Source organism: Puma concolor, chromosome D3 (assembly GCF_028749965.1).
Source record: "Puma concolor isolate L17-30 chromosome D3, mPumCon1.1.hap2, whole genome shotgun sequence".
Taxonomy (NCBI): domain Eukaryota; kingdom Metazoa; phylum Chordata; class Mammalia; order Carnivora; family Felidae; genus Puma; species Puma concolor.
Window position 1 is genome coordinate 17687324 of NC_141678.1, and position 23180 is coordinate 17710503.

General features: G+C 49.5%; 1 long non-coding RNA gene across 3 annotated transcripts in view; it reads right to left on the minus strand.

Moving 5' to 3' along the window:
• LOC147575351 (uncharacterized) overlaps positions 1-23180 on the minus strand; it is a 48519-nt gene that overhangs the window by 22633 nt on the left and 2706 nt on the right. For 2 of the 3 annotated variants that reach the window (XR_015242310.1, XR_015242312.1), the window contains exon 3: positions 22980-23077. The exons of the other annotated variant lie outside the window; for it this stretch is intronic. This is a non-coding gene — a long non-coding RNA (uncharacterized LOC147575351). Of the gene's footprint in view, positions 1-22979; positions 23078-23180 lie in introns of those variants that run through there. 3 annotated transcript variants of the gene reach the window in all.

The following is a 23180-nucleotide window of genomic DNA, read 5'->3' on the forward strand; positions in this document are numbered from 1 at the left end:
CCTCAGGGCCTTTGCACATGTGACGTCTTCATGGAACACTTCTCCCCCACCCCGTCCCTCCCCTCACCTGCAGCACAGCCCCTTTTGCCAGCTTAATTGCTACTTATCCCACATTGGCCTGCTCAAAAGTCACTTCCTCCCAGAGCCTTCCTGGATTTCCCAGATGAGGTCAAAATTGGTTATTCCACCTGGATTCATTTCCTGAGACTGCTGTATCAAATTTCCACCAATATGGTGGCTTAAAACAACAGAAATTCACTTCCTCACAGTTCTAGAGGCCAGAAGTTCCAAAGTCAAGGTGTCAGTAGGCCCCTGATCCCTCTGGATGAGCTAGGAAAGAATCCTTCCTTGCGTCTCCCAGCTTCTGGTGGCTCCAAGTGCCCTTTGTCTTATGGCTGTATCACAACACCCTCACATGGCTCTCTCCTCCTTCTCTCTTATGGGGACACTTGTCATTGGACTTAGGGCCCGACTGGATAATCCAGGATAATGTCATCTCGAGAGCCTTCCTTTGTTTTGTTTTGTTTTTTTAAATTTTTAAATGCTTTTCTAATGTTTGTTTATTTTTGAGAGAGACAGAGACAGAGAGGCAGAGACAGAACGCAAGTAGGGGAGGGGCAGAGAGAGAGGGAAACACAAGATCCAAAGCAGACTCCAGGCTCTGAGCTGTCAGTACCGAGCCCGACACGGGTTTCAAACTTAGGAACCGTGAGATCATGACCCGAGCCGAAGTCGGACGCTCAACTGACTGAGCCACCTTGGTGGCCCCAAATGTTTATTTATTTATTTTGAGAAAGCGAGAGTGAGTGGCAAGCAGGCAAGGGGCAGAGAGAGAGGGAGAGAGAGAATCCCAAGCAGGCTCCACCCTCTCAACACAGAGCCCGACACGGGGCTCAATCCCACGAACTGCAAGAACGTGACCTGAGCCAACGTTAAGAGTCGGACACTTAACTGACTGACTGAGCCACTCAGGCTCCCTGAGAGCCTTTATTTAATTACATCCGCAAAGACCCTTTTTTTCCAAATAAGGTCATGTCCACGGGTTCCAGAAGTTAGGACATGGACAGATCTGTTTGGAGACCGCCATTCACCCCACTCAACCTTTTCACGTCATCTCGGAACCTTCCCTCACTCCCTTAACCCTCAGTCCCTTAACCATAGTTGGAAATTCTGGAATTATTTGCAAAATCATTCGGCAATGCCAGTCTTCTTAGGAAGCTGCACGCAACAAGAAGGCGGACCCCACATCTGTGCTGCTCACCACTGGTGGCCGCGGGCACCCGGTGTGTGTTTGTCGAACCAACAGGCCGCTGAGCCCCAAGCTCCTAGAGGATGCCTCTCGTCAAGGACACAGGCCAGAAGCAAGGCCTCCAGCCTGCAATGTGCTCAAGCCTTTACAGCCTCATAAATCCCATGGCTTGCGGCATGATTAGGACTGAGTCAAAATGCAAGAAATTTAATTTCCCAGGGCTCAGCCTTGTAAACTCACCCCCCCCACCCCCGAGCCAATAGCCATAAATGTTTGATAAAACACCACGCAGCTTCTGTTTCCCAGAAATGGTCCGTGGACCCAGGGAAGACACTACATCCAGCCTGCACTAGATGTGATGTGGGCATTGTTAATTAATGTTTGGTGGAGCCTGGGCTCTCTGTAGCCGTAAAAATAACAGCAACACTCACCCAGCCAGTCTGCTGATGTGTCTAGGCCAGAGAGGAAAAGAAAACGGAGAATCTCAGGAGCAACTTCAGACACGTTACAGGATAAGGGAACAGGGCCGTGGATGGGTACAGTGCTTTGGGCTTTTCAACACACAGCCATGTGCTTGGTCTCACTTGATCCTTGCATTGGGTCCGTGAGAAGCGCAAAGCGAGAACTGCTCGCTCTGTTTAATGGAAGAGAAAACTGAGGCCCAGAAAGGAAACTTGCCAAGTCACACAGCTCACAAAAGCCCCAGGACCTGAACCTGGGGGTCAGGACCCCTGACCCGCTCACACACCGTCAGCGGTGATGGTGGGAAGGACAGGATGCATCTACACAGCAGCAGGAAGGAGGCGAGTCAGGTTTGAGGAGGACCTTCCTGACCAAGAGCATTCTACAGCATGTAGCCATAGCAATGGCCTTCTGAAGGACATCTGGATCCAGCCAAGCCTGAAGCCAGAGCCCTAGAGTTTTCAACCCATTGAGCCGGCATATTACCTTGCTTCAGCCAATATGAACTGAGTTTCTAAGGCTTCCAATCAAAGGAATCCTGATTCACACACTCTCGATCCTATCCCCAAGATGAAGCCAGGGAATCAGGAAGTAAACTCCCTCTCTCATTTAAGACACGTTGGCAAGGGTGTTATTGGCATCAACAAATTCTAGAATGTCCGAGCCGGAAGAGTCACCTCACTATCCAGAGGAAGAAACAGAGGCCAAGAGAGTGGACTTGACTTTCTTGAAGCCATGCAATACAGGAACCAAAGCAGGACTCATATCCACTTCCGCATTCCTTCTTTGCACGCAGGCGTCGAAGGCAGTGAAGGGCATCCAGCCATGTAAGATCACCCGAGGAGCACAAAGCAGCATCTCCCAAACACAAATGACCAAATCAATCAAATCACCAGATCAGAAAAGACCTCCCACTCCCTGTCACCCTGCCACCGTCAGGGGGACCCAGCCCCCATCGTCTTTCTGTCTCCAAGATGCATAAACCCAGGGAAGGAGTTGCAGCGATGCCGATTGGTGGAGGGATACAGCTAGAGAAACGGTGGATTATCACTGGGTCGCTACAGGTGGGGAAACTGAGGCTAGGAACAGGACCGTGACTGGCCTTTCCACTTTCACAGAAAGATCTGCCCACAGCAGGCCACGGGCAAGGCAGACACATCTTTGGGAACCACACTCCAGTAAGAGCCCGGGGTCAGATGGTGTTGCCTCCCCTAATTCGCCTGAACTGATGTGGGCCAGCTGGAAGCACGAGGACAGCCAGCTGAGCAGGACACAGGCCCCAGACCAAGCCCCCCTGCCTTTAAGAATCTAAAGAACACAGGGGCGCCTGGGTGGCGCAGTCGGTTAAGCGTCCGACTTCAGCCAGGTCACGATCTCGCGGTCCGTGAGTTCGAGCCCCGCGTCAGGCTCTGGGCTAATGGCTCAGAGCCTGGAGCCTGTTTCCGATTCTGTGTCTCCCTCTCTCTGTGCCCCTCCCCCGTTCATGCTCTGTCTCTCTCTGTCCCAAAAATAAATAAAAACGTTGAAAAAAAAATTTTTTTTTAAAGAATCTAAAGAACACAGCAAACTCTAGTCACTCTTCCCCTGGAGTGAGAAGAGAGAACCTCATATTTTGCCCTTAAGAAATGGGTGTTGGGGCGCCTGGGTGGCGCAGTCGGTTAAGCGTCCGACTTCAGCCAGGTCACGATCTCGCGGTCCGTGAGTTCGAGCCCCGCGTCGGGCTCTGGGCTGATGGCTCGGAGACTGGAGCCTGTTTCCGATTCTGTGTCTCCCTCTCTCTCTGACCCTCCCCCGTTCATGCTCTGTCTCTCTCTGTCCCAAAAATAAATAAACGTTGAAAAAAAAAATTTAAAAAAAAAAAAAAAAAAAAAAGAAGAAATGGGTGTTGACATCTCTTTACATTATTAGAGAAAATGCCCGGCCAAGAAATAAACCACCGCTTTATTTACAGTATTATTTCCCAGAACTCCGAGAAATGCTGTGCTTTTCTGCATAGACTTCAGACCGAAGCATAATTCATCACAATACATCGAACTTCACAGAACATAAAACTCTCCCTCCCTTGTAAAAACATACAAGGATTTGCTCCCTCTTCATATAAATTCCTTAAGAACATCCCAGCTGCACACATCATCTCGAAAGGATTTCCCTTACTGGAAAGAGCCAACTCCACCAGTGGCGATCTCTGCAGTGGCCGAGGGAACAATGAAAATGAGAACGATAGAAGTTGTAGCAAAGCATTCTGTGGGGAAGAAACCCATCCCAGATCAGCCTAGAGCAGCGAAATAAGTCACCTCCGTGCTGAAGTCCAGTCTTGGCGAGGCGGGTGATAGAAATAGAAGCGAGATTACAAACATCCTAAGGGCGAGGACCATGTCTAATTTTGGTCGCCAATGTACCCTAGCACATAGTGGGTGCTCGGTAAATTCAAGTTGAAGGCGGGGTGGGGAGATTAGGAGGGGAGGAAGAAGGAGCCTGCAGAGCCTATAAATGTATCAGTTCTCTCCCCCTACAACAATGCCATGTAACCAGCTATCTTAAACCTCAAGCACTTCAAACTACTACTTCCGCGACCCTGAACAAGTCTGCGGTTGGCTGGCCGTTCTTCAAGCCTCAGCCAAGCTCACACACTTGTCTGGCAGTCAGCACGTGTTGGCTGATGGCCTCCGTTGGGACAACTGGGCTCTCTCCCGTGCGTCTGTCACATGCATGCATCTCTCATGTTCTAGTCTGGATGCGTTTTCCGGCCAGCTCAGGCACATTCTCTAGGCGCCTGCGGGAGTCCAAGGGAGCAAGTGGAAATATGCAAGCACTGTTTTCAGCCTCTGCTTGCCTTGCGTTTGCTAGTATCCCACGGGTCAGAGAAGGTCACATGGTCAAGCCCCGAGCCAGAACAGGAGGAGATGAGGAGCTCTAGAACCAGCATGGATACGGGGAGGACATTAAGGGGACAATCCGAGCCGTACCCATTATCACCATAATGATTCCCGATTCCCAAAAGCCCTCACCCTCAAACCGCACCCCACAGTCTGGGATCTTACACCCATGGGAACAACAACAACAAAAAGAACAGAAAACAAGATTCTACTGACCCCACTCTCCATATGGGAAAATAAGGCTCCAAAGTCAGGCCCTCCAATCAGTCATATTTATTTAAAATAGCCGTTGCAAATCTTAATACCTACAGGGACAGGCAGGATAATTACTGAGCCAGACCCAGCAGGGAACGGAGTGAACTGGGACCACTCTCCCTGCGTCCTCAAGGCCGGCAGGTATGCAGCCAAGGCCTCACAAGAATGGGGGCCCAGGGCCGCCAGCTCACCTAATTATTTCTTTTTTTTTTTTTTAATTTTTTTTTAAACGTTTATTTATTTTTGAGACAGACAGAGACAGAGCATGAACACGGGAGGAGCAGAGAGAGAGGGAGACACAGAATCCGAAACAGGCTCCAGGCTCTGAGCCGTCAGCCCAGAGCCCGACGCGGGGCTCGAACTCACGGACCATGAGATCATGACCTGAGCCGAAGTCGGACGATTAACCGACCAAGCCACCCAGGCGCCCCTCACCTAATTATTTCAAGAGAAGCTGGAAATAGGCATTTGTAAACGAAATCACATTTCCAAGTTAGCCACTATTTTTCTGTTTGCTTGCAGACACATTGTGGGCACCCTCCCCCGGCGCCCCACCCAACAGCCATGAGGCACCCCCGACGGTCAGGCCTGGGGGTGCGGGTTCTGCCTCCAAACACTGCGATGTAAGGACCGTGGGCCCCAAGCTTATTGATTTTGCTTCACCATGGGTGAGAGTCAGACATTTTCGGAGGAAATGGAGGCAGGAACTGGGTCTGCCTTGCTGACCCCTCGGTGCCCCAGCCCAGAAAGGTCCTTGGGATGCGATACTGGTTAGAAGGAAGGATGAGGAGAAGGCAGGAAGGGAGGGGAGAGAAAGGAACATTTCTAGAACGTCTGCCACGCATCACGCAAGCATTCTACATGCATGTTGTGGACAGAATGATGTCCCCCCCACCCCCAAATTCACATCTTGAAGCCTTAACCCCAAAGTGACCGTGTTTGGAAATGGGGCCTTTAAGGAAGTAATTAAGGTTAAATGAGGTCATAGGGTGAGGGCCTTAACCCAATAGGGCTGGTGTCCTTATACAGGAGGAAGAACCACCCGAGATAATGTCTTCTCTCTCCCTCCCTCTCTCTTCCTCTTTCTTTCTCTTTCTTCCCCTCCCCTCCCCTCCCTCCCTCTCCCTCTCTACCCCCTTCCCCCCCTCTCTCCTTCTCCCTCTCTCTCCGCTCTGTCTCTCCATCTCTCTCTCCCCCCCCTCCCTCCCCCTCCCACACAAATGCAGAGGAAAGAGCGAGAAGATGCCACAGGCAAACGAAGGAGAGAGGCCTCACCAGAAACCAACCCTGTTGACATCTTGGACTTCTAGACTCCAGAACTGTGAGAGATCCATTTCTGTGGTTTAAGCCGCTCAGTCTCTGGTATTTTGTTATGGCTGCCCAGCTGACTAATACAATGCACAGTCTCATTCCATTTAAATTATAGTACAAAGACATGACATAAATCCCCACCCAAGAGAAAGGTAAACACCTGACCTTTGTGTAGTATTTTATTTACGAGGCCCTGGGGCTGGGGGGGAGGTGGGGTGGGGCGGGGGGGGGGGGGGACAAATGATTGCCTTCATTTTTCAGGTGAGAAGACTGGGGCTCAGAGAGGCTGAGGCACTTGCCCAAGGTCACACAGTGAGAACACCAAGTCAGTCGCTCTTTCCCATACATCCCGGCATCTGGTCTGGCCTGGACAATATTGGTGCTCAGCCCAAACCCACTCAGATCTCTTCATGCCTTTTCTGTGTGCCCCAGCAACTACCCCAGCCTCTGCATGCATTCACCTCCACCAGCCAGTCCTGTGACCCTTCGTGGAGCTCCTGGGCTGCTGAAGGCCTCTGCTGGCACTTGCAGGGGGGCCAGGAACGCCTGAGCTTCCTTCCCGGGCAGGCCTTAGCTGATGACCATCAGGTGCCTGTGTGTGAAAGCCCCGCTCCCTCCCCAGGCTAACTCAGCTCAGGGACTCACTCTCCAGGGCACCCCTGAGGATCCAGGCTGAGGATACCCTCCATAGGACTTTGCTCCGAAATCATACCTTGTTTGGCTTCTTCCCTTTCCCTGCCCTGCCTCCCTGACCCCCTTACTCATCTCCCCTGGGACACATAAGTCTTTCTTATGTGACCTAAGAAGACCTAAGAAGGTCTTCTCCTGGGAAACCCAACCCAAGCCCGGGTCCCCTTAAAGACGTATGCCCTACAGCAGCTAGGCTGGTTTTCTGCCCTGGCTCCTGATACAGTGGGAACCAGGCAGAGCCCAGGGCCTGATGGAGAATCACACCTCCAGGGACACCCTGAAGGAAGCAGATGGGCAGCTCTGGAGACAGCTGTCAGCGGGGCTGGGAATGGGCACTCCGTGACAGCAGGAGAGAGGGGAAGAGAATGAGGCCCTCTGGCTTTCTTTGACCTGTCCTGTTTTCTTGTTACACGATTTCTACACAGGCAGAAGACCAAAAAAAAATTTTTCAGTGCACATTTTTTTTTGTAAAGATCACCCAAAGATAAAATAAGCAGTCAACATATTGGGGTAGCTCCAGCCAGACTGTGCCTGCGTTTAAACAAAAATAGGGCCACTCCATATTTAGAAAAAGCGCTGTGTAGAAAGGGAGCCAGGCTACCAGGCTGTGGACCTCGCTCCTCACTCACAGCTTCGGGACCTGAGGCAAACAACCTCGCCTCTCTGTGCCTCCGTTCCCTCATCTGCCAAGTGGAGAGGCTGATGTCTACCTTCGAAGGTCTTGGAGGGTGGTCTCGAGGATGAAATGAGCTAATGCATCTAGGGCACTTAAGACAGTCCCTCACATACACACAGTCCTGTGACAACATTTGCCGTCCTCACCAGCAGAACTGTTCTAACTGGAGGCCCTGAACCAGCAGCTTGTGGCAAGATCCAGCCTGCAGAAGTGTGTTTTCGTTCAACCCGAATAACGGGTTTGGGATCTGTTCGGTGTCGGGCGCGCGCAGGTGCCCTCTCAGAGCTGACCGGGTCGGAGGCAAGGGAATCGAAAGCGTGTATTCCAACCCCTTCTTACCTCTCTCGGTCTTCGGTGAAGAGCTGCCCGGAGGGGTAGGGAGCTTGAATTCCCAGCAAAATGGATCCTGGCGGGCTGAGGGCAAAGCGCCAGCAACAGAGATGCAGTTGCTAACTGTGGGGGAGACAGTGCCCATGAAAATAGGAAAGAGGTCCACGCATGCGAGCAGGGCACTGATCGCGTTTGCTCCAGAACGTGGAAGTACGCGGAGGTCCTGATCGGTTGGCAGCGATTGCCAGGAGCAGGATGTTGGTATCTGATACCAAAGGACCAGGAATACCAAAGAATGTACCCTGTCTGGCTCCGTCCCACATAATGAAAACTCGCCCCACCCCCAATGTCCAATTTTCACCCCTAGAGATGAACGCTTATCTACGTCTAGTCCCTCATCTGAGAGAGGAGGAAATTGAGGCCCAGAGAGGGGGAAAGTGACTTGCCCAAGGCAACACAGCAAAAAGACCACACAGCCGGGGGGCTAGAATGCTGGTCTCTGCTCAGGTGCCCTTGAATCTTAATTCCCCCCCAAACCTGAAAGAGAACATTCTAGGCCCCAAGCGCAAAAATCCCTCTTGGAGTTCTAAAGGGGGAGCCCATCCCCTGTCGTCTCTGGGTGGAGTGGGGAGAGATCAAACTTCAAGATGGTAGAGGCTAGTGGCAAAAGCAGATGTGCAAACAAAGACAAGGAAGGCAGGGTTTTCACCAGACAAATTCGTGCCCTGCTCGGTTTAGACATTAAAATGAACTAACTTAATTTCATGCCATATGCAAATCCTTACCAGCTGTCAGCTCTGTAATCACAGGAGACTTAATGTAATAACTAAACAAGAACAAAAACGCAGCAAATACAGGCTCTGGGCAAGTCCATTGACAGCGGGTTTTATGTTTCTGGGAACTCAGCAAGTGCAGAGCATTTATGGCGGACATCTGGAAGCAGCTATGTGCCCAAACGCCTGCCATCTCCTTAACAAAAATGCTGGCAGCGATAATAAATAATGGTTAAGGACTGAGCTGGCCGCTGCACGCCCTGAGCCCCCGTGTACCGTGAACGTCTCTCTCCAGACCCCACAGCTTCTCTGCAATCGTCAGGGCTCAGTTCGGCCTGGCTGCCATCTGCGCTGAGCTCAGAAGTAGCCAAAAGACATCGCAGGCTCGTTCGGTCTGGGTCCCCTGACTTGGAACCAAAGAAGTGGGAAGACGCCTGCTGTCACGGGGGAGGAGGGGCAGCCTTCCAACCTGAGGGCCCCTCGTTACTCTGACTGCCTGAACGAACAATCATAATGATTTAAGATCATTCATTCATTCATTCATTCAACAACCAGGTAGTGAGCACCTATTATGTGTCAGGCACTGGGCTGGAAATGGATTAGCAAACAAAATACAGAAAAATCCCTGGCTTTGTGAAGTCTACTTTCTGGTGGGACACATTTTTAAGATACAGCTGGGACGTGTGTTAGGAAAAAGACACTTTGCGCCCTACGACGTCACCAACATTATTGCCTTAGGACGATGGTCTAGGTTCCAAAGTTGATTTAAAGAAAAGCATTAAGGAAATAATAAAACAGGTGATTCAGAGGTGGGCTAAAGGCACGAAGGGGCTTCTCGTGCACAACGCTTATATGGGTGTTATTGGTATTGTCAGTCCCGTTTGACAGCTAGGGAAACTGAGGCTCAGAAAGGTGGAGTCATTTGCCTGAGGTCACATGGGAAGTGACGGAGTCCAGATTTGAACCCAGGTCCATCTTCAAAGTCAGTGTTTTAACCACTACCCTGAGCCAAAGAGATACATCAGGTGGCCCATTCTGACACTTGGCTCCCTGCCACCAGCTACCAAAATCACTTTGCACATGGCTTACATCCCCTCTACAAAAATCCCACCAAGAGGTTGTGCAATTTCCCCTTGCTTACGTTTCAGGTTAAGGAGGATTTGGGGCAGCCTATTTCATATCCTTCCTTCATTTGGGAGCCAGGACCGCCTCCCATTCGCACACAGCCTAACTCGGGGGACTGTGGAAACAACCCACTACGGGGAACCCCCCCGCCCCCGCCGCCGAGAACCCACAGCTACTTCTGCAGCCCCGACAGGGCTGGTCCCGCGTGTCTGTGACCAGCAGGGAAACCTGCCAGCTCTCCGGCCAGGAAAGCAACTCGGAACACCTTCATTTCCAGATAATCAATAACATCTCCCGTGTTATCGCATGCCAAGAGCTCACTCACTCCTGTAACAACCTGCTTGACAACCAGATCATTCCCATTTCACAGATGAGACAACAAAGCCAGGAAGCCCAAGATCACACAGTGGCAGGGCTGGGTTTTCAACCCCAGACAGTCTGGCTCCAGACCCTGAGCTCTAAACCAGGGGTCGGAAAACTTGTTCTAGGAAGGGCCCACTAGTAAATATTTTAGACTTTGTGGGCCTTTCAGTCTCTGCTGCGACCACTCTCCTCAGCCATAGATGATACATAAACCAGTGAACATGGCCATGTTCCAATAAAACTTTACAAAAACAGGCAGGGGGCCAGAAACTGGGCCCCCAAGCCATAATTTGCCAACCTCTACTTTATTTTTTTAAGTTTATTTATTTTGCGTGCAAGCAGGGTAAGGGCCCAGAGAGAGAGAGAGAGAGAGAGAATCCCAAGCAGGCTCCGCACTGTCAGCACAGAGCCCGATGCAGGGCTCAAACTCACGAACCGTGAGATCACGACCTGAGCCGAAATCAAGAGTCAAACGCTCAACCGACTGAGCCACCAGGCGCCCCACCAACACCTACTTTAAATCACTGCACAGCACTGCCTTTTATCATTTCCAAAGCACATACCCTGAGCCACCCACTGGGGATTTGTGTCACAGAGAAAACATACAAACAAGAAGTTGGTCTCGGGCACCTGGGTGGCTCCGTCAGTTAAGCGTCCGACTCCTGATTTCGGCTCAGGTCAGGATCTCACGGTTTGTGGGTTCAAGCCCCGCATCGGGCTCTGTGCTGACAGTGCAGAGCCTGCTTGGGATCCTCTCTCTCTCTCTTCCTCTCTCTGCCCCTCCCCCATACACACACACTCTCTCCCAAAATAAATAAATAAGCTTTAAAAAAAAAAAAAAGTTGGTCTCGAAATCAGGAGGCCAATCCTGTGGGGGCACCAAGGAGATCATGTAACCTCCCGGTCCTGTTTCCTCTACCGTGAAATGAAAGCAACACCTGCATGGAACACACAGAGACAGAAAACGCACACGTGTGCATACACACACCACGGGATCATCAGAACAGTCCAGCGAGACAATGCACGCATTCTAAGCTCACCCCTGTCCAAATGCAATTATTGTTATTCTGTAACTGGGGCCTCCGGCTACTCCTCCAGGAGACGCAGAAAATGCTGGGCATCGTTGTGAAGAGGCTGTCTACCACTTCTGAGGGCACCTCTGCGCCTTCCCGTCACACTGGAAGCTCATTTGCCCCCCGTCCCTGTTGTGATGGAGCCTCTTAACTCCCTCCCGGGTGACAGCCGTAAGGGCCAACATGTGAGATTTAACACCCCGTTCCCCGAGTAATTAGATCCAGCCATACGAAGTGAAATGTTGGACAATTAACTTCTCTGCGGCTCCCTGAGGTGATGTGGCAACAGTGTGAGTGACCCTGTCCATAAACCACTCTTTTGTTCTCTCCTGGAACCCTGAAGCCACTCATTTGTTCTCTGTCGCTGCCCCGTGTTCCATTGGAAGAGGTCCGGGATGGGGTGAGGCGAGGTCAACACCCCAAGAAAGACACTTAGCACTGTGGAAGGTGGGGGGGGAGCCACAGGGAAGACCTTTACAAATGGAAGCAGTAAGGTTCAGTAAAATCTAATCAGCCCTGAAACAAGGTGAGCTCTTTGTACTCACTAGAATGTTCCATTCATGCCGGAACGATTTGGGGGTTCGTGTTGCACCGGGGGGGGCTGCGGGCAAGGGCTGCCCTGCGAGTCCACAAGCTGCCAGGGAGACAGTGGACAAATAATTTGATACAAGAGGGACTGACACCTAGGGAGAGGGCAGGGAGCCCTGACCACACAAGGGACTAGGGTTTGAGCAAGCTCCCCAAGAAAGGAGCTGAAATGCTCTGAGGGGAGCAGGACTTTGCTATGGGAAGCAGGGACGTGGGAAAGAACATTCCAGGTGAAAAGACTGTGTAGCAGCCCTCTAGCCGAATGGCCCTTGGTGTGCGTGAAGTCCCTGAACCCTCTCATGGATGTTACTGCTACTTGACATCATCCTGCACAAAAGATCTTTCCTGAAGGATCTTTCTGCTCCTCCCTGATTGGCTATTCAGGGAGAGACTCTGACAGGGAGGAGGGGTGTGGGGCACGGAGTTCTCCTACAGAATCATACGACGGCCCCGGAAATCAGGAAATGAACACCAGTATCCTCGTCACTTAATCCTCAGACCTCATTTAGGTGTTACCAGTTATCCCAATAAAGCCCTTTATAATAAAAGGACACCTTGAGGTGTCACATTTTCCTCTGTGTCTTCCAGTCTGTAACAGTTCCTCCTCGATCGGTCTTTCTTTGGCTCTTACGATCGGGACACTTTTGACAGGTACCGGCACGGCAGTTTGTAGAATTTCGTTCCGTGTGGATCTGTCCAGGCCGCCTGTCCGATTAGGCTGTCCCCTGCACACCCGCCCCTGCAGACCAGCGGCCCCCCGGTGAGCTGCATGCTTACCACAAGTAAGCCTGTTGACTTGCCATTGTATTTTAGGTAAACAGCACGTGGTAGGATAAAATACGAGGGGAAAAGGAAGTTGTGTCCATGAAAAGTTAAGTGTTTTTAGAAAGCCCTGAGAAAATCAACTTCCTAAATAGAAACTGCTAATTAGCTAGAGAGGTAGGTGACTGTAAAAGATCGCGGCGGCCGGGGGTGGGGGGGGCTACTATTAAAATCTGGAAGGGTCTGTATTCTGCTCTGCAAGTGGCTCTAAAGTCTCATTACATTTGGAGCGCCTGGGTGGCTCAGTCGATTAAGTGTTCAACTCTTGGTTTCAGCTCAGGTCATGATCTCATGGTTCATGGTTTGGAGCCCCACATCGGGCATTGCTCTGACAGCTCAGAGCCTACTTGGGATTCTCTCTTCTTCCCTCTCTGCCTCTCCCCTGCTCTCTCTCTCTCTCTCTCTCTCAAAATAAATAAATAAACTTTAAAAATAAAATAAAATAAAACAGGGGTGTCTGGGTGGCTCATTCAGTTAAGCATCCGACTTTGGCTCAGGTCATGATCTCCAGGTTCATGGGTTCAAACCCCACATCGGGCTCTGTGCTGACAGCTCGGAGCCTGGAGCTGCTTTGGATTCTGTGCCTCCCTCTCTCTCTGTACCTCCCCATTCACACTATGTCACTTTCTCTCTCTCAAAAATAAATAACATTTTTTAAAAATTTAAAAATTAAAAAATTAAAATAAAATAATAATAAATTCTTATTACATTTAAGTAAGCCAAAAGAGACAATCATCTGACTTGTAAAGGAAAGACAACAGGAGGCTTTAATCACTCAACCTATCATCGATTAATTAACCCCATATTAACTAATTACCTAGGTTACCGAATTGACCTAATATTAACTAACCCCGTATTAATATAGGAAAATTAATGTACAGAATATAAATTAGTATACAGGACACTTGTGTGGGTAAGTGAAAATAAAAGATAAAATGTTCTAGGATATAAAATTTTCTGGTTTTCTGCTTTAAGTAACGTTTTCAATTAATCTCGCCAGATACTAGCCAATGGGAAAATAACATCACGCTCCATATCACATGTCATCAGAGAAATGCAAATTACAACAACAGGACACCGTTAGGGGTGCCTGGGTGGCTCAGTCGTTGGAGGGTCCGACTTCGGCTCGGGTCGTGATCTCGCGGTTTCGTGGGCTCGAGCCCCACGTCGGGCTCTGTGCTGACAGCTCGGAGCCTGGAGCCCGCTTCGGATTCCGTGCCTCCCTCTCTCTCTCAAAAATGAATAAATGTCAAAAAGAAAATTATAAAAATACAGCAGGATGCCACCACACACCTGTGAGAAGGGCCCAAATCTGGAACACGGTCAACACCAAATGCTGACAAGGGTGTGAAGTGACAGGTGCTCTCACTCATGGCTGCTGGGAGGTCCAAAAAGGACTTTGGGAAACAGGTTGGCAGTTTCCTCCAAAACCAAACCTACTCTTCCCATACAACCCCGCAACCGTGCTCCTTGGCGTTTATCCAAAGGAGTTGAACACAGGTCCACACAAGTACTCAGCGCTAAAAGGAAATGACCTATCAAGCCATGAACAGACATGGAGGAAACTTAAATGCATATTACTAAGTGAAAGAAGCCAATCGGAAAAGGCTACGTACTGAAGGATTCCAACAAAAGATATTAAAAAAAAAATTTTTTTAGTGTTTATTTTGGGGAGAGAGCATGTAAGCGGGGGAGGGGCAGAGAGGGAGACAGAGGATCTGAAGTGGGCTCCAGGCTCCGAGCTGTCAGCACAGAGACCGACATGGGGCTCAAACTCACGAACCGTGAGATCATGACCTGAGCCGAAATCGGACACTTCAACCAACTGAGCCACCCGGGCGCCCCCCCCAACATACAACATTCTGAAAAAGACAAAACCATAGAGACAGTAAAAATATCACGTTGCCCTGGGATGGGACGGATGACAGGGATGAAAAGGCAGAGCACAGAGGACATTTAGGACAGTGAAAATACTCTGCATGATATGGTGGTACAACACTGAGAATGAGCCTGGATGTAAACTATGGATCTTGACCTTGGTGATAATGACATGTCCACGTAGCTTCATCGGTTACAACAAACATTCCGCCCTGGTCAGAGATGTTGGTAAAGGGGGTCGGGGCTGTGAATGGGGGGTGAGTAGGGTGTATGTGGGGAATCTCTGTACCTTCCTCTCAATTTTCCTGTGAACTTAAAGCTGCTCTAAAAAGTTTTTGAAAATCTTTAAAATTAAAAAAGAAGCGATACCAGGCTAGCATCTCAGCTGTCCATGAGGACATGTTAAAAGTGAACACTAGGAATGTTATCTGGCCTTAAAAAGGAAGGAGATTGTGGGGAGCTTGGGTGGCTCAGTCGGTTAAGCGTCTGACTCTTGATTCTGGCTCAGGCCATCAGCTCACCATATGGTGAGTTCAAGCCCGGCATCGGGTTCTGTGCTGACAGTACAGAGCCTGCTTGGGATTCTCTCTCCCTCTCTCTCTCTCTGTCCTTTCCCCACCCCCCTCTCAAAAATCAGTAAATAAACTTTAAAAATTTTTAATTAAAAAAAAAAAAAGAAAAAGGAAGGAGATTCTGAAACATGCTAACCACAGGGTGGACCTCGGAGGTATGTGAGGCTAAGCCGTCACAAAGAGACAAATACGGTCGGGTTCCACCTAGACTGGTCAGAATCATACAGACAGGAAGTAGAAGGGGGTCTCACAGGCTGGGGGGAGGCGGACTGGGGAGCTACGGTCTCAGTGTCGGCAGATGAAAAGGGGTCTGGAGACGGATGGTAGTGGTGTTTGTACAAAAGTGTGAATGTGTTTAATGCCACTATTTCAAAATAGTTAAGGTGGTAAATTTCATGTTATGTGCATTTTAATATAATAATAATCCTCATCAAAGTCAAGTATCCAGACTAGTGCAAGGTGAACGGTGAGATTTTTTTTTTTTTTTGATACACACGGTTTATGGCTGAAAGAAAAGAGACAGATTATAGCTTCAGCAAAAGCAAAACATGGGCATGAACTAAAAGAGGCGGCTTTTAAGTGGATCCCACAAAAAGAAAAGGTGGGGGGAGCGCTTGGGTGGCTCAGCCGGTTCAGCGCCCAACTCTTGATTTTGGCTCGGGTCACGATCTCATGGTTTGTGGGATCGAGCCCCACGTCAGGCTCTGCACTGACAGTGCGGAGTCTGCTTGGGATTCTCTCTCTCCCTCTCTCTCCCTCTGCCCCTCCCCCACTCATGCTTTTTTTTTTTCCCTCTCTCTCTGTCTCAATAAATAAGCATTAAAGAGGAAGAAGAAAGGTTTAAAAAAGGGAGGTGGTGGGGGTGGGGGGGAGAAAAGGTCTGTAACAATGAACTAGTCCTAACACGCATGCCACTCCTAGGACGGTGCCTGGCGCCTAGTGAGCACTTGCTGGCTGTGATTAGAACTGTCCCACCCCGGCCTCCAAAAGAAGGAGCACGGTGGGGAGGCATGTCCACCCGTGCAGGCATGACACGTGGCCAGTCGTGCTCCAAACGGGCCACTTGTCCCACTACAGCCTCAAAGCAGCGGGGAAAGGTGAACACTGGTGGCCTCGGAGGAATCTGCTCCCCTCCGTCCATCTGGAGCCCGGGCGGGGGCTAATTTGGCAGCTGCACCCCTGGCCCATGAATTGTTCTCAAAGAGAACAGAGACACCTTTGTCAGGGAGACTATGAAGAACCTTAAGGAGGCAAAGAATAAAAATGCTGAAAGAAGCCAGTCACAAAAGACTACGTATTCTATGATTCCATTTATAGGAAGAAGAATCTATAGGGATAGAAAGTAGGTTGCCGGGGCTGAGGGCGGCCGGTGGCAGAGAAATCTAAAGGGTGGGAGGTTTCTTTTCGGGGGGATGAAAAGTTCTAACCTTGACCATGACCCTGAGTGGATTGTACGGTACGAGAATCACACCTCAGTAAAGTTGATATTAACAACAATAGGGGCGCCTGCTTGGCTCAGTTGGTGGAGCATACAACTCTTGATCTCGGGGTTGTGAGTTCAAGCCCCACACGGGGTGTAGAGAATCCTAACACACACACACACACACACACACACACACACACACACACACGCACAAATCTGAAAGTCTTCTTAAAATAACAGTATCAACGTCAACAGGAAGCTGCCTTGGCTGTAAACTTGCTCCTTGGGTTCCTCTGAGAATGCCAGAATCACCACCATCACCCTATGGGGGTTGTGCTCATTTCACAATTTATTTATTTATCTAAAAAAAAATTTTTTTTAACATTTATTCATTTTTGAGAGACAGAGAGCAAGTAGGGGAGGGGCAGAGAGAGAGGGAGACACAGAATCGGAAGCAGGCTCCAGGCTCCGAGCTGTCAGCCCAGAGCCCGACGCGGGGCTCAAACTCACAAACCGCGAGATCGTGACCTGAGCCGAAGTCGGACGCTTAACCGACAGCCACCCAGGCGCCCTTCATTTCACAATTTATTAAAGAGCATTTCCAGGAAAAGATCCTTTGATGTCCGTCCCTAGCCTTGTCTAGTTAGAAGTGGGAAACGCAGAATAAAAGCGCAGCTTTCTAGCCCAGCCAGGCACCCTTGCTAATTTCCTTGTCTCCGTGTTACTATGGCAACCGAAAGCTTCCACTGAGTGCTTCTGGGGCGTGTCCAAAGGGACTGCAATCTGGACCCAGGGTGGTTGCGGCCCCGCTGCCCCGCGGCTGCCAAGCGCTTGGCTGTCCCGCTGACGGGTGTTGCTGGAAGGGGCAGCCTCGGATCGGGTGAAGCAGGGAGATCTGAGAAGGGGGAGGAGGCAGACCGTGGGGCCTCTAGATCGGCACTTGGGCTGGCCTAGTGGCCACCCTAAGTCACCATCACCACGCAGGAGGAGGAGAAGGTGTCAGTCACATCTTCTAGAGGCAACGATCTACAACGGCGTCCTGAGCACATGAGCCAGTCTCCACGTCCGCATGACTGTGTTTTTAGGCACGAGTAGGCAGCTTCTCAGGCCAATGAGAGTAGCAGGGCTGGAAAGCTCTCATGAAACATCTGGGGGAAAAGCACTTTGGCAACTCGGAACCCACTGCTGTGACAGGTGAGTCTCACGCCTGCAGAAGCTTCCTGTCCTGAGGCCCCCAAAGACTCAGAAAGAACCACTGGGATTGAGGAGGGGCAGGCACAGTGGGTGCTGGACAGGCAGCCTCCGAGACGGCCCCCGATGACCTTCACCTCCTGCTGAACGCTAGGCAGTCCCCTTCCACATGGTACCGAGGTTGCCCCGTGTTGCGGCCCATACAGTCCAGCAGAGGTGACGATGCGTGACTTCAAACGCTATGTCATAAAAGACACCATGCGCTTGGATCACTCAGACTGGGGGGAAGCTGCCATGCTGTGGGGACACTCAAACAGCCCTACGAAGTGACCCACATGGAGAGAAACGGAAGCCCCTGGCCACCAGCCAGCACCAACTTTTCAGCCACCTTGGGAATGGCTCTTTAGCCGAGTCAAGCCTTCGGGTGACTGTAACCCCAGCCAACATCACAACTGCAATCTCGAGAGAGATCCTGAGCCGCAACTACCCAACTAGGGACACCTGGGAGGCTCAGTCGGTTAAGCGTCCGACTTCGGCTCAGGTCACGATCCCACGGTTCGTGAGTTTGAGCCCTGCGTTTGGGCTCTGCACTGACAGCTAGGAACCCGGAGCCTGCTTTGGATTCTGTGTCTCCCTCTCTCTCTCTCTGCCCCTCCCCAGTTTCTGCTCTCTTTCTCAAAAATAAATAAATAAACATTAAAAAAAAATGAGGGACACCTGGGTGGCTCAGCTGGTTAACCGTCCAACTTCGGCTCAGGTCACGATCTCGCAGTTTATGAGTTCGAGCCCCATGTCTGGCTCTGTGCTGACAGCTCAGAGCCTAGAGCCTCCTTCGGATTCTGTGTCTCCCCCTCTCTCTGCCCCTCCCATGCTCATGCTCTGTCTCTCCCTGTCTCTCAATAATAAATAAACGTTAAAAATTTTTTAAAAACGCACCCAGTTAAGCCACTCCTGGATTCTTGACACATATGAACTATGTAAAATAATAAATGTTTATTGTTGTGTTAAGCTGCTAAATTTGGGCATTATTTGTTACACAGCAGTGGATAACCCATACAGAGCAGATCCAGCTGCCCCTAAGAGACTGAAACTGTCTTGAGAAGAAAAGATGACTTTATTAAGATTTCTCCCTCCTTGCTTCTCATTCCCTTCTTCAAAGTACTTTTACATAAGAAAGTGATGTGTTGATGAATAAAGAGAGAGTCTACGGACTTGGATTTGTGTCCTGGCTTTGCCCTTGCACTCTATCCGCCTCAGTTTCTCCACCTGTAGAACTGAAGAGCCTAAGCATAACCTGTCAGCTCTGAGATCATAGAGTCTCCTAGTGGTTAAAACCACAAATTCTGAGTCAGGAAGGCTGGTTGTGAACCCTGGCTCTGCCACTTGCCTGCTGTGTGACTCAGACTAATTACTTAACTTCTATGAGCCTCAGTCTTACCTTCTGTAAAGTGGGCTTAATAATCTCTACCTCACAGCATTGTTCCAAAAGTCCAATAAAATACACATAAACTACCTCGTACACAGTAAGTGCTTAACAAATGGTGGTTACCACTACCAGTAATGAGATAGTGTGACCGATACAATTATTTCCATGTATAGCCAAGATACAGAAGGATCAGAAAGGTTGGAGGACTTTATCGGTCTAGAGCAGGCCCAGGTATAGGGTGTTTTTTTAAAAGCTCCCCAGGTGATTCGTTGAGAAGCTCTGCCCTAGAGAAACTTCCAGACACACACCAAAAGATCATATAAGAACTTCACTGACATGTTGCTTGTAATAGAAAAGGACTGGAAATACTCTAAATGCCTACCAACAGGTAAATGGGAAATAAATTGTTAAATGGAATACTACATAGCAGTGTACCATTAATGAACCAGAACTCCATGCATCAATAGGAATATAAATCTCTAAAACAAAATGCCAAACAAAACAACAACAACGAAAAGAAGAAGGATACGCAGCATACATATAACATGTAAAAGCATGCAGAACAGCGCTATATATCATTGAGGAATATATACCTATGGGGAAAAACAAGAGGCCATATATGGATGTAATAAGCAACAAATTCAAGACGGTGATTATCTCTCGGAGTGAAGGAAGGGAAGGTGATATGGGAGAGAGTGCCCCGGGGCTTCAGTATGTTGGTAATATAGTATATTTCTTAAACTGGTGGGGGTGGGGGGGTGCGGGGAGGCACCCAGGGACCCATTTTACTACCTATGCCTTCTGGATGTCTGAAATATTTCATGATTTAAAAACAGGTGTGCAGGGGCGCCTGGGTGGCTCAGTCGGTTAAGCGGCCGACTTCGGCTCAGGTCACAATCTCACACTCCGTGAGTTCGAGCCCCGCGTCGGGCTCTGTGCTGACCGCTCAGAGCCTGGAGCCTGTTTCCGATTCTGTGTCTCCCTCTCTCTCTGACCCTCCCCCGTTCATGCTCTGTCTCTCTCTGTCTCAAAAATAAATAAACGTTAAAAAAAAAAAAAGAAAAAAGAAAAGAAAAAAATAAAAATAGGTGTGCATAAAAAATACCTAGTACAACTGCACACGGGATTTTTTTGTCTTCTTATTGTTTATTTGTGCCTTCTATTATATCTGTGATCCCATTATGCTTTTAGGAAATAAAGTAGTTGTGATAACATTGTAAAGTGACGGACAGGAACTACGCTCTTCATGGTGAGCCCTGCGTGATGCACAGAATTGTCAAGTCACTGTGTTGTACACCCAAACGAACATAATGTTGTATGCCAGCCACACTTCAATTTAAAAAAAAAAAATTAAGTAGGTAGTTGGTTATTTGGGTTATTTAATGAGAAAAGGAAACAGTTATGGTTTAATTTTTTGAAAGTCAGAAACATCACTTCCCCAAGTGATTGCTCTGAAAACAGTACTTCTTTGCATGTCTGAGATCATCCTGAATCCCAAGCATGAGCCATCAGCCCAAGGACACCTATCCCAAACCCTGTCTCCTGTGGATGCCCCCTGGACCCCACTGGGTGTGCAAACGGAGGACATCAGTAGTCGGGGAAAAGGGTTGCTGGGGGCCTCTTCTGCAGCAGCTCTAAGTTAGAAGGAGAGAGAAAAAAAAAAATCCAAGCAGGTTGGGAAATGAGAAGAACCTGGGAGTTGGGAGAGAGAGAACCAGTCTGGTGTATTTTCTTTTAAATGACGTTGAGTCATTCTGGAGCCATCAATGCAATATATAGCCTCCAGTTGGGGAGTTTTGTGTTTCCTAAGCAATAGAATCCGATTCAGCCAGCAAGAAGCGCTTGACTGCTGTTTCTTAAAGATGCATAAGGGTTTGTTTTGTTTGGTTTTGTTTTGCATAATGGACACATTTCCAAGCAGCCACTTTCCAGGTTCTTTGTCAAGTGTCAAGGTAAGCTCTTAGAAAACTCCTGCGTGGGCCACGAGGAAGCCATTTCCACCCAATATAGAATGCTTAAGGTGGAGAAAGACGACTTTTCAATCTCGCTTCAGGGACCATATTTTGTGCATTCAACACAGCTGAATGCAGACAAAGTCAAGAAAATTGAGTGTGATCTCCTGACAAAGATTGAACGGGGGACGTGATGTTTGGTGAATTACTGCCCCCTGGTGGTCACCGACAGTGGTGCAGTCATTTGCTGAGTGGGCATTTGTGATGTTACTTCCTGTGTTCCCAGCCACCGTCTCCCGCCCATTTTAAAAGCCTAAAACAGGGATTACAGTCTGGCAGCCCTGCATGGCCAGTGGGCAGAGATGCCAACTGTTAAAAAATCTGGAGAGCTTGCTTCGAGATCTAGGCCTGACATTTCTTGTGAAAAATCGGAAAATCTGTCAACTCTTGGACACAATACATTTTTCACACAGTAAAGGTAGGCTAGAGCAGATGAACTGTTACCCACCTTGGATAAGGCAGGTACGCTCACCTTCTCCACACTCCCCACCTCCCTCTACTGTCTCAGGCCCAGGCAATTTCACTCCTTGATGGTTCTTATGCAGCTTCTGGATTTGCTCCCCACGGTCTAAGCTCATTAAAGAACTGGGGCCTAAAGAGGTGGAAAGCAGACAGTGCCTTTAAAAGCGGCTGATAAGGGGCGCCTGGGTGGCTCAGTCGGTTAAGTGTCCGACTTCAGCGCAGGTCACGATCTCGCGGTCTGCGAGTTCAAGCCCCGCGTCAGGCTCTGGGCTGATGGCTCAGAGCCTAGAGCCTGCTTCCGATCCTGTGCCTCCCTCTCTCTCTGCCCCTCCCCCGTTCATGCTCTGTCTCTCTCTGTCTCAAAAATAAATAAACGTAAAAAAATAATAAATAAATAAATAAAAGCGGATGATGATGTCATCTTATGCCTGGGAGGAGACAGAAGTCCACAAGCCCCATGATATCCAGTTCAGTGTGGTGAGTGACCTAGTCCAGGTAGGCCTTGCATTTGAACACATTATCTGTCTGGCCCCCGAGCCTCACTGCTTTCCCCTCCACTGACCATCCTCCATAATTCACTGGTAGCAGGGCAGCCTGGCCCTCCTCTGGGAAAAGTTTTTACAACATTACTATGCAGGCCATCAGAAGTGAAAATTCAGGGCACTTCAAGGGAACCGTGTTCAAGACCTTCGTTCAAAAGACAGAAACAAGGGGCGCCTGGGTGGCTCAGTCGGTTAAGCATCCGACTTGAGCTCAGGTCATGATCTTGCGGACCGTGAGTTCGAGCCCCGCATCAGGCTCTGTGCTGACAGCTCAGAGCCTGGAGCCTGTTTCAGATTCTGTGTCTTCCTCTCTCTCTGACCCTCCCCCGTTCATGCTGTCTCTCCCTGTCTCAAAAATAAATAAACGTTAAAAAAAATTAAAAAAAAAAAAAGACAGAAACAATATGGGGCCCCTGGGTGGCTCAGTCGGTTGAGCAACTGACTCTTGATCTCAGCTCAGATCATGATCTCACCGTCGTGGGTTCGAGTCCCATGTCAGGCTCCGCACTGAGTGTGGAGCCTGCTTGGGATTCTTGTCTCCCTCTCTATGCCCCTCCCCTGCTCACATTCTCTCAAAATAAATACATTTTAAAAAGAAAAAAAAAAAAAGATAGAAACAAGAAGCCCCAGAAATAACCACCATCTTGAATTTTGTTTGTTTCTTAAAAACACCATGGTTTGTCCTGTTTTAGATATCTCTTATTTGAGTCAACAAAATCTCTTGAGCATTTGCTATGTGCCGTTCTCCATGCCAAGGGCCGGGGGCTGGGGGAATAGGGGAAGAGTTACCAGATATAAGCGGAAGCGCAGCCCGCGAGGGCCAAAGCTGTTTGGTCCCTCACCTTGCAATGCCCCGCACCCCCACCCCCACCCCACGCCCCCACAGTATCTTTCATGACAGCACACCTCTGGCCTGGGTTGGGACACTTCCTTTGTGCTGTAGGTCAGTGGCTTCCCTCAACTGGATCAGGCTGAGACCTAAGAAAGGACATGGAGTCACTCCCCCGTGGTTGGAGCAGCCTACAGCTCTGACAGTTTCTTCTGTGAATAACAAAAACAGCAAGGACTTGGTGTCTTGTCT